The following is an 11,404-nucleotide window of genomic DNA, read 5'->3' as shown; positions in this document are numbered from 1 at the left end:
TCTATGTTACTTTAGTAGGGATTTGAGACAGATTGCTAGAGAATTGACTGACAGAACTGATTATCAGCATTGAGAGGATGATTTATCTTATCCCTGAACTAGAGAAGAGAACATATTGTCAATGACTCCCCTGATACAGAACTGATATTCATCCTTGCTTCCTTGCTCTTGTTTTATGCTAGCACATAACTCTGCACCTTAAAAATATCTCTCATTATGTTTCCTGAAAATTATTCTTAGAACTTCATAGCCCAATTGATCTAGGTGGGCAAATTTATTCCTTTCCTTGCCTGCATCATGCTAAAAAAAAAAAAAATCACCTTATGTTATTCTAAAATAAAGAAATTGACATTAAGTTATTTTCTTTTATATCCCAGAAATGTAATGGAAAGTGTGAGCCATTATCAGCATGCTGTTCAAATATTAAATATTTGTAGTCTTAAGTAATCAGAAATCATTTTGTATGTTCTACTATCTTCTTTTTTTAATGTAACAGTAAATTTTATTCAAATTTCTCAAATTTATATTCAGTGTATTAAGTACTTCTAAAATATATGTCACCCTTTATATAATGGTTTTATTATTTCATCTTTATTTTATAATTTTTTTCATCTTGGCTTTGCACAGTTCTTCAGTAGAAGTCGGAGTTCTGAGTTGCCCAGTTAGAAGCCTCTGACCCAGTTTTCTGAAGAAGTTTCCTCTTTCATGACCAACATCTGGTGTTTAAAAAAAAGGCTTTCGGTCTTTTCAATCACTTGCTGATAGGGTGAGACTGCATTGTTACCCATAACCACATGGCCTAACTTAGAATCAGTCTTCGTATGCAGTCTTGCATTCTAATCAAATTGACAATCCACCTTTCAGCTTCTTCCAGAGTCATGTTCGGTCTGTCTGCCCATGTGTTAATGCTGATACACAGGTGGGTGTGACAAAAAGTCTCATATATGAAAAGATAAGCATTTTCAGTGAAATTCTCAGGACAAGCCACCAAGAAGTCATTCACAAGAACTGATTCACATTCCTTCAGCTTTTTCTAAGACATGAAGTCAAAGTTAACACATAAGCATTCACCACATTTTGTAATTGGGTCTTTACCTGTGTAAGACTCTGTTGAATGACTTTAACCGGATCTTTTAGTACCTGCTGGCATTTTCAAACATCTTTGTTTGAAATGATGGATGTATCAAAACAATGCAGAATATGTGGACACGTTGGAATTGCATTATGGTATGGTGGCTGGTAAAGGAAGAGATCAGTAATGTTATTATGCCCTTTGAGGTGGGTGAAGAAAAAAACACAGAGGCAGTGGATAGGACACGTTTACTGCTGAAGAGATTGGAGTGGAGAACTCACAGATTTATTCTCTATTTAACCATAATAGCTCTTCCATAGCTGCATCCCAGTTCTACGCTAAGATTTCAGAGGCCAGTTTTCCTGAGTGAAAGCAAAGTGTTTCTGTCTGTCGTTGGAATCAACACAATCAAGAAGTAAAGATTCTGCTACTCCAGAGTGATTCCCTCATATTGGAATTCTGCGTACCTTTAGAGCGTATCTAAATATTCCTGCCGAAAACCACACCTGTCCAGCAGTTAGGTAGTTGAACAGTATCTGGCCATCTCTGGTTGACTGCATCTGCCTTGTAGTTTCTCGATCTTCAGATGTCTTCACAATTGGTTCCATTTGCCTGAAGCTGTTTCAGTTTTGCAACAACTGTGGTATTTTTTCATTCAAAACATGTGGCGTATCATCAATATCAAGGTTTTCTTATACATCCATAGCAAAGTTGACCATGTTGGTATCACTAAGAAGACCCAATTTTCCTTGTAATAATTATTTTTCATTATATATCCCTTTATGGAGAAAAACTCAAGCAGTGGAAAGAGTAGATGCCAATCCAAAAAGTGTATGATGGAAATAGTCAAGTTGTACTCCACCATCTTGCCGAGGCCAAAGTTTCTACTCCCTTCTTGACATAGGCACGGGAAAGATTTACAAATTCAACAGATCTAAAATAACTTTTGTTTATAATGGAGGACAGACTTTAAGGTGACCTCCATGATCTCTGTTTCCTGGTGTTCACACTCTTGTATTCATCTTTCCCCTTCAGAGCAGGAAGACATGTGACTTGATGTAAACAATAAAATATTGCAAAGGTGATAAGATGTCTGTGGTTGTATTTACAAAAGATTGCCAAGACTGTAGTACCCATCTGGCTAGCATCTCTCTCTCTTGCTCTCACTCTCTCTCTTGCTTCCCATCTTCCTCTCCCTGTCTCTTTACATTACTGGTTTTGAAGTGTCAAGCTGCCACATGTCTTATAGCTACAGGAAAATTAATTATTCCAACAACCTGAGAAAGCTCAGAAGTGAATTTCTCACCATTTGAGCATCTGAAAAAAAAGGCAGTGTGGCTAATGATTTGATTGCAGCATTATGAGCCCTGAAGAAGATAATCGGCTAAGCCTTCCTTAGAGTCCTGAGCTACAAAAACTGTGAAATAATAAATGTGTGTTTTAAACTGCTACATTTATAGTAATTTATTACATAGCCATAAAATGAATACACTGATAAATGCTACTTTTTTGCTGTCTTTCTATTTCACTTATTAACGTCATTATACATTCTTTTATGTAGGCTCAAAACATGTCACCATATTTTTTTCTTTTCCACCATTACCAACAATACCCTGTTGTATGATAAACCCTATCTGTTGCATCTTAGTGGTATTATTCCCCTGACCATTCAATCAAGTAATAGAGTATTTCCATAAACAGATATATGCATATATCTATTCACTTATTCTCATCCCAATCCTAGAAAAACAATGATATGATTTCAATCATCATAGATTAACTTTTATTTTATTTATTTTTTTTATTTTTGTAATTTTTTATTTTTTATTTTTTATAAACATATAATATATTTTTATCCCCAGGGGTACAGGTCTGTGAATCGCCAGGTTTACACACTTCACAGCACTCACCATAGCACATACCCTCCCTAATGTCCATAACCCCACCCCCCCAACGCCCCTCCCCCCAGCAACCCTCAGTTTGTTTTGTGAGATTAAGAGCCACTTATGGTTTGTCTCCCTCCCAATCCCATCTTGTTTAACTTTACTTTTAAAACTTAAACTTTTGTGTCTGACTTTTTTCACTCAGTATGTTTTTGAGATTCACCCCTATGTGTATGTGCAGATTATTTTCTTTATTCATTCACTCATTGATAGATTTTGTGTTATTTACAGGTTTAGACTAATATAGATAAAACTTCCTTAGTTGACATATGTTTTCATTACCCCTGGCACTATATCTAGGAATAAAATGGATGAATCACAGGCTAAGTATATGGTTAACATTATAAAAAACTAACAAAGCAGGGCATCTGGATGGCTGAGTTGGTTAAGTTACCGACTCTTGATCTGGGCTTAGGTCATTATCTCAGGGTTGTGAGATCAAGCCCCAAGTCAGGCTCTGTGGTCAGCAGAGAGAGTCTGCTTCTCTCCCTCTTCCTCTGCTCCTACCCTCATGTGCCCTCAGGCATGCACTCTCTCTCTCTCTCTAAAAATAAATAAACAAAATATTAAAACAAACAAACCCCTGACAAATCATTTTATAAAAATAATATAATATTTTGCACAACCAGAAATAAATAAAAGTTCCAAGTACAACCAATCATGTCGTAAGTTGATATTGTTTAATTATAGCTATTCTGATGGGGTAAACTATCTTATTATAGACAGATTTTATTTTGCTTGTCAAATATAAACTTTCAGTAAGTCTGCTTTGCATATCTCTCCTTTCTAGTAGTCAAATACATCCCTGCATAGTCTAACCACACCTTCTACACATGATGGCAATATTCTATTTTATGTCTTTATTTCCTTTCCATATATTGCTTAATTTTTCATCCTCATATCAGATTTAAATGAATTATCAGACAGCACGGTCATGTCTCCTGAGAATTCTTCCTTTGTTGAACGATTAAAGAAAAAATAAATAATTCTGTGTATCATAGTCTTAAAGCAGTGATTTTAGAAGTATCATTCCAAACCCAACAGCATAAGTATAATTTGGGACCATGTGAGAAATGCAAATTATCCAGGTCCTACTGAGTCAGAAACTCTGTGGGTGGGCCAATCAATCTATGTTTTAATAATTCCTCCAGGTAATTCTGATGCCGCTAAAGGTTGAGAGCTTTGCTCCCTTTTTAAAAATTTTATTTATTTATTTGACAGACAGAGATCACAAGCAGGCAGAGAGGCAGGCAGAGAGAGAGGGGGAAGCAGGCTCCCTGCTGAGCAGATTCCAATGCAGGGCTCCATCCAAGGACCCTGGGATCATGACCTGAGCCGAAGGCAGACGCTTTAACCCACTGAGCCACCCAGGCACCCCATCTTTGCTCCTTTTTAATAAAATTACTATTTGATATTTTGTGTGGCAGCTTATGAATCTGTTTTATTCAGTAGACTATGAGTTCATTGAAGCTAAGGACTACAGGTTATTCATTTTTGTACCTCTGGTAATACCAAGGACCAAGCTTTACACAGCATAGAAAATCAATGATTGCTTGCTGAATTAAATCATGTTTGAAAGGTGAAACAAATTATTATTTTTTCTTTATCAACTGAGTACTGAATAATGATATTTGTTTTAAAATACATGCCCCTTGCTTTAATTATACTCTTAATTAGTCCCTCAAAATAGATAAAAATTAGGAATTTCAAAAGACATTTGTTGATTTGTAATATTTAACTGAGACATTTTAAATACAGAGAAACTAGAAATTTTCTTTCTCCTCATTACTCATTAAATCTGACTCTCTTGAAAGAGGAGACATCTATATTCAAAGACAGTAGGGATTATTAAGAAATAATTTACTTTCTTTCTGAAAAATAACTATTATGTGCTTTTCTTTTGGAAGCAGTAGTTATTGCTTTCCTCCTTGGAATTAATTCTTATGGTTAATCAGGGTTTTGCTGTAGTTATAGTCATCCTCCTCATTGTTGATTAGTTGGTTTGCAAAAGGAATCTCAATTTATCTGATTATTCACATAGGAGGAATAATTGGCATGCCCTAACTCAGCTGAATGCTCAAGTGTACACTTGTTAACAACTCTCTTCTTTTCCCATTAATATGTGAAGACCATCTTTAAAGGAGCATGATCTGGCTAGAGTTCTAAATTATTATAGTCATAATTCTATTGTCATCTTCCACTACAGGAAAATGTCACAGAATGACCAGAAGGTTTTCTATTTTTCAGGTATAAATGTAGACAAGTGGTAGTCAAAACAGCTTTTAAATTAATTATTTTCACCACACAGCTTTTAAATTGATTATTTTCACCACACCACACATTTAGTTCAGGTCTTCTAGTGTTACATTAGTAGGCATGCAGTTCTTTTATTTCTATTTGATAAAAAATATTTATTTATTTACTTATTTACTTATTTTGCATGCTGTTTCTTTTAGATGTGAGTTTGCACACAGACTCATGCAATGTAAACTTATTGACTTCTCCTATGGATTCTTCCAGGCTTATTCTTTAAAATAAAAATTAGGGAAAGTGTTTAGTAACAGACCATTTCTGTGTCTGGGTGTCATTCAAAAACCTAACTTACTCCTAAGGAATTGTTTTATCATTGGTGATGTCATATGTAACTCATTTTTCTCAAGTTCTTACTTTGGGAAGGAAAAAAAAAAAAAAAAAAAGGAAAATCTGAGCCTAAACTTAGCATCTCACTGGAGGAACCATCCATGGGTAATGATGGAATAACTGACCAGCACTAAAAGGTGGTATGCATCAAAGATATAGGTATACAAGGTCATCAGAGACCTACTGGCTTGATATCTACTCAGATAATTCTGCTACAAACAAAATTTTGATAATGAAATCAGTATGTTCTTTATTTAACAAAAAATACTTGGACCCAAATCAATCAATCAATCAATCAAGTCTTTGCATTGCACTTAGTTCTATTGCAATCAAAGTATTCATAATATATTAGAATTACTATGATGAACTAAATTTTTAAAGTTTGACATTGTCTACATTTCCACTACAGATAAATCTATTTCTTTCTCTAAATATATGTATATAGATATATATACATAGATAGATACACATAGATACAATCTGACTTAGTCCTAATGTTAATAAGCCACAAGGGAAATAAATCTGAAATAAGTTTCTTTTAAACAGTACCCACCAAATATTATAATGTTTATAAATAGGTTCATAAGTCAATCATTTGATAGTTTGTAAATCAGTCAAAATATTTGGTCATTTTATTTTTTTATTTTTAAAGTACTGGTCCATAACCACCTGCTATAGGTGCTCTGGGTGGCTCTAGGGAAACTTTATTTGTTGTCCTAGATCTCAAGTATTTATACCCTGACTTAGAGTTTCTAACTAACAGAAACAAAGTGATAGAAGTTAATATATTTTCAGTTGCTAAGATAATTGAGTCAGAACTGAAAATATGATGAGAATAGATAGTTAGATGTAGTTTCTAGTCTTCAATAAAACCTTAAACATGTTTTAAATATTTTAATAATTTCCTTTTCTATATTTTCATTGTTAGTGTATAAGAAAACAACTGATTTCTGTGAATTGATTTTGTATCCTGCCATATTACTGAATATTTTAATGAAATAAGGATCTTACTTTGATTATTTCATAATCAGTTTAATGTTAAATATGCAAGCTTCCATGTTTTAGAAAGAACTTGGAAGTTTTACTTTTTTAAAAAGTATATTGTTTAACCTTCTGTTTGTTTCAAGCTACCTCTTTGACAATAAAGGATGTAACAAGGTGGGTGAGCCTTTTGCATGTCCCTAGTTAATACAATGTGGCATTGTGTTTAGAACTTATACAGTGATAATTTTAGAAACATAGTGTCCTACCAACATTGACTTGATCAGAGTTAATAAGATAAGCAATAGCTCTTAAACTTGTAAGCTTCATGTAATTTAGTTATCAATAAGTGAACTCATAGAGACATAAATAAAAATCACTTTCCTTTGTTCACACCCTTAGCTTTACACAGATTAACATACAATGACTCCTCGAATCTTCTGCTTTGGATCTCTTCAATATCAGACCATTCAAATGTGGTGAACTATGATCTTTTTTATTATATTTTAGTGAAGAAAGTTTCTGTTTGGCATTGCTTCTTCTTTTTACTGTCAACAACCGTTGGTTGTTTCTGTTGTTTTTATTTTTTGTTGTTGTCATTTGTTTTTAACAGGAGCCCCTTAAAAAAATAAACATCATTATTTCAAAAACCTTAGTACAATTTTCATATTATACATTATTCTGTATCACATGTAATTATCAAATATTCAAAGAGCTGTCAGGAAAGATAGCTATCTGAACCTATGTTATAAAGAGATTAAAATTTAAAAAGGGAGTGCAGACACTGACGCTTGATCTCACAACCCTGAGATCATGACTTGAAACGAAATAGTAGTAATCAGAAAGGGCATGAAAGGAGGTGTTTGAGATGCTGTCCTATTGTTAGCCTAGGCAATATTTAAATAGGTATGCTAACTTTTTGATAATTTAAATATATATATATATATATATATATATATATATATATATATATGCCTTTCATCTTTTCTGGATGTGTGTTGTACTTCAATATAAAAAATTAACTGAAAATACTCATCCTACCGCATGGAAAATAATTAAGCCTTTAACACTTTAAAAGACATTTCAATGAAGACAGTCAAGGTTTTAAATTTGCACATATTTATCCAAAACTAAAAAGAGATGTTGAAGAATTGTTCATTAAAATGGTATTTTTAGATATTTATTTATTTATTTTGAGAGAGAGAGAGAGAGAGAGAGAGAGAGAACAAGCATGGAGGAGGAGAACAGAAGGAGAGGGAGAGAAAAACTCAAGCAGATTTCTCCCTGAATGTGGAGCCCAACACCCATCAATCTCAGGACTCTGACCCTGAGCCAAAACCAAGAGTCCCAGGCTTACTAGACTTACCAGACTAAGTCCCAGGTGAACCTAAAATGGTATTTTAAAATTATTATTATTAAAGATTTTATTTACTTATTTGTCAGAGAAGCGACTGGAGCCCCAGTGGGGACAGTGAAGGCAGGCACCTGGCTCTGTATCCACCGTGGGCTCTCTCAGAGCCACCTTCGCCCTGCTCGGCCATGCCTGTGCCAGATTCTGAGAGTGAGAAGCCCCAGGAGCCCAGGTAGGCAGAGCCAACCCAGGCGGCAGCAGGGCTTGTCTAATGCGCGAGTGGGAAGTGGAAAGTGAGTGGGTCTTGGGAGCCACCCATGCCTTGTGTCCAGTTCACGGGTTCTGTAACCACCTTCTGAGTATTTTTTTACTTTTTTTTTTTTTTTAGTTCATGGTTGGAAACAACGTAAGCAAATATTTAAAAATGGGGCAAAATTGAAAAAAAATGTATATATACAGACACATATATGTGTTTGTATGTTTGTATATGAATGCCTTCTTATACTTTTATTTTTGATACTTTGATACTTTTGAGGCTTTTTAGTATAGACACTGTACACCAGGCACAGAGAGTATGTTAGACAGCTGCTCTGTCCTTGAAGTGTTTGCTTAGGAGTCTAAAAAAGTCACCAAGCAGGTGATTATTACATAAAGGGTGTCAGTTTATAGGATAGAGGGACAGTATACTGTAAAAACTCAGAGGAGAGTCATATAAAACAGACCAAAAATGTCAGGACAGTGAGATATAAAAAACTGATATCTGTTTTTCCTAAATCATACAACCTACTTTTACCTAAGGGCATCCTTATTCTGGCTGTTCTATCATCTTGGAAACTGCTCCCCGTAAATAATTGTATAGTTCACTCCCTTAGTTCGTACAGGTCTCTGCTCAGATATACATTTCATCAGAGTGGTTTCCCTGGCCACTCTATTCTCCCCAGGATGTTTTATTCACCAACCCTAATTTATTTTCCTCCATAACACCTCATGTCACTCCTTCCCATGCTTTTGTTTGAGACCCAGCAGAGCATGAACTCTGTCTGTATTATTCACTGATGTACTTACTCTTAGTGTCCACAATAAATCTTGATACCATGTTGACATTCAAAATGGTTTTACTCAACAGATGAATAAGTATATATATAATTTAGAATTTGAAATATGAAAATAAATTAGCCTGTGGTGGAGAAATGGGAAAATGAGTTTTAGGCAGACAAAAGTCTTGAGCCTATAGTCGATAGACTGGCGATGATAGCTTACACTCAGCAAGATGTTGTAATAGGTGGAAATTGTGGAGGTAGCAGTGCTTAGGAGATAGGATTACATACCTTTAAATTAGTTGGATATGGAAGTAAAGAACAGAACCAGAGCAATAATAAAATTTAAGTTTCTTGTTTGGCCAAACTCGATGTCAGATACGGGAGAAAAAACAGGACCAGTGGTGTGAATTGTAATGATTGGAGTGTCGGACGTTTTGAGTTTGAGATGCCTGTGGAATATCTAACTGGGAATGTTCAGTTAGGAATTTGCTCTGCGGATCTGAATATTGGGCATCTAGATCTAGGAACTGGCGATAGATACTTGAAAGCCTGTAAGTGATCACTGTTGCCACAAAAAGAAATCAGAGAGAACGCAGTGGAATTAAGTGGACCTGGAGGCTCTAGCGATGAGAAGGGAAAATAGGCTCCCTAGCATGGGTGAAGATTAAACTTACACAGAAGGAAAAATGCCACATTGTTCATGGGAACTGAAGATATTTTTATCTGATGGCTTCTATTTTACAGTATCAGTGCTATGCTACATAGTTATGTGACATGCACTAGTCCCATTCATCAAACTTTCCCCTTTTATCATAATACATTCACATACAACCCGTAGATGCTTAATATAGATTCTGTATTATTGAAAGTTATGTGACTAAGAAGAAGCATATTTGCATCTGGATTTGGCTTCACCCAGAACCAGGTCCGGAGCAAAGAAAATGAGTGAAAGTAGTTTATTTGGGAGGCGCAGGGAACATGAGCATGGCAGTGGGGCAGTTAAGTAAGGAGAGGTTAACAGTGGGCATGCTATCCACCTTGTGAGTGTCTGGCCCTTATTTCAAGGGGGAAATTCTGGAAAATGGTGTAAAACACATGCCTCAAAATTATCTTAAGGGAGCTGGTGTATGTATATAAAAACTCCTATCAGTCATTATTTGAGAGATGCTCTTGAAGGCGTTAATTTTTTTTTTTTAAGATTTTATTTATTTGTCAGAGAAAGAGAGCAAGCGAGAGCACAAGCAGGCAGAGGGGCAGGCAGAGGCAGAGAGAGAAGCAGGCTCCCTGCCCAGCAAGGAGCCTGATACGGGACTTGATCCCAGGACCCCGGGATCATGACCTGAGCAGAGGCAGCGGCTTAACTGACTGAGCCACCCAGGCGTCCCTTTATTTTATTTATTTATTTTTTTAAAGATTTTATTTTAGGCGTTAATTTCTTAACACTACTACCAATTTGCAGTGTATATGGGCAGAGGATTTAGGGCTTTAGAGAATGCCCATAGGCAAAGAGATGGTGATGTTGGCAAGCCTAAGAAAGTGACAAGGCTTGAAGTTTCTGGGTGGGGCACTGAAGGGCTAAAGAATGTTTCAAACTGTTTCAGTATTTTTTAAATTTTATTCCTAAGTAAAACCATTCTATGAGCCTTTCACAAATATTTTTGCAGAAAATTGATTCAATTTCTTCAAACTTAAATTTTGATCTAGTGTTTATTAAAGGCCAATATAATGTTTTCTTATTAGCCTCAGGCATCCAAGAGTGACTACATATTTTAAACCAAAATGTTCTTCATAATGCATTACCTTAAAATATAGTTCAAATAATAGTAAAATAATTTTAATGCCAAATCTTAGATTGATTATTTTAAAGAATAATCATTTTATAGCAATAACCATACTGAGTGACTTTTGTCCGAGTTGATCCATATCTATCTTCCCTTATTTCCTGGAATTATTTTGATGATTTTAAAATAACTAAAATGAAATGGAACTTAATATAAAAGTATTGCTTCCTGATTGCTGCTTTATTGAGAGTATGCTCCATTAGCCTATTTTTCTATCCTTTTCATATTTTCTATGGATTTGACTACTCACAAATATAGTTATCCAATGCATTTTTAATGAATTAAATAAAAGAGATCTATATGTTATCTTTATATTTTTAAAAAATCTGGATTATGCTCCTGTATTGGCTTATTCTTTTTTAGCATTTAATTTTTATTATTTTTCATTATATTTAGTTTGTGTTTCTCAAAGACGTCCTCTTGCCACATTTTTTTTAATCATATCTAATTTGATAAGCCCCATCTTATTTTTGAAATACAATAAATACTCGGTAAAATATGATATTAAATCTTTAAAACAGCAATGTCATTATAAC

At 34.7% G+C, this 11,404-nt stretch overlaps 1 pseudogene; it reads right to left on the bottom strand.

Moving 5' to 3' along the window:
• Positions 1-631: 631 nt before the first annotated feature.
• On the bottom strand, positions 632-1,937 carry LOC116871545 (annotated as a pseudogene).
• Positions 1,938-11,404: the final 9,467 nt, after the last annotated feature.

Source organism: Lontra canadensis, unplaced genomic scaffold (assembly GCF_010015895.1).
Source record: "Lontra canadensis isolate GAN:19392208 unplaced genomic scaffold, GSC_riverotter_1.0 scaffold26, whole genome shotgun sequence".
In the NCBI taxonomy this organism is placed as follows: Eukaryota; Metazoa; Chordata; class Mammalia; order Carnivora; family Mustelidae; genus Lontra; species Lontra canadensis.
This window is presented reverse-complemented; position numbering and strand designations above follow the sequence as displayed.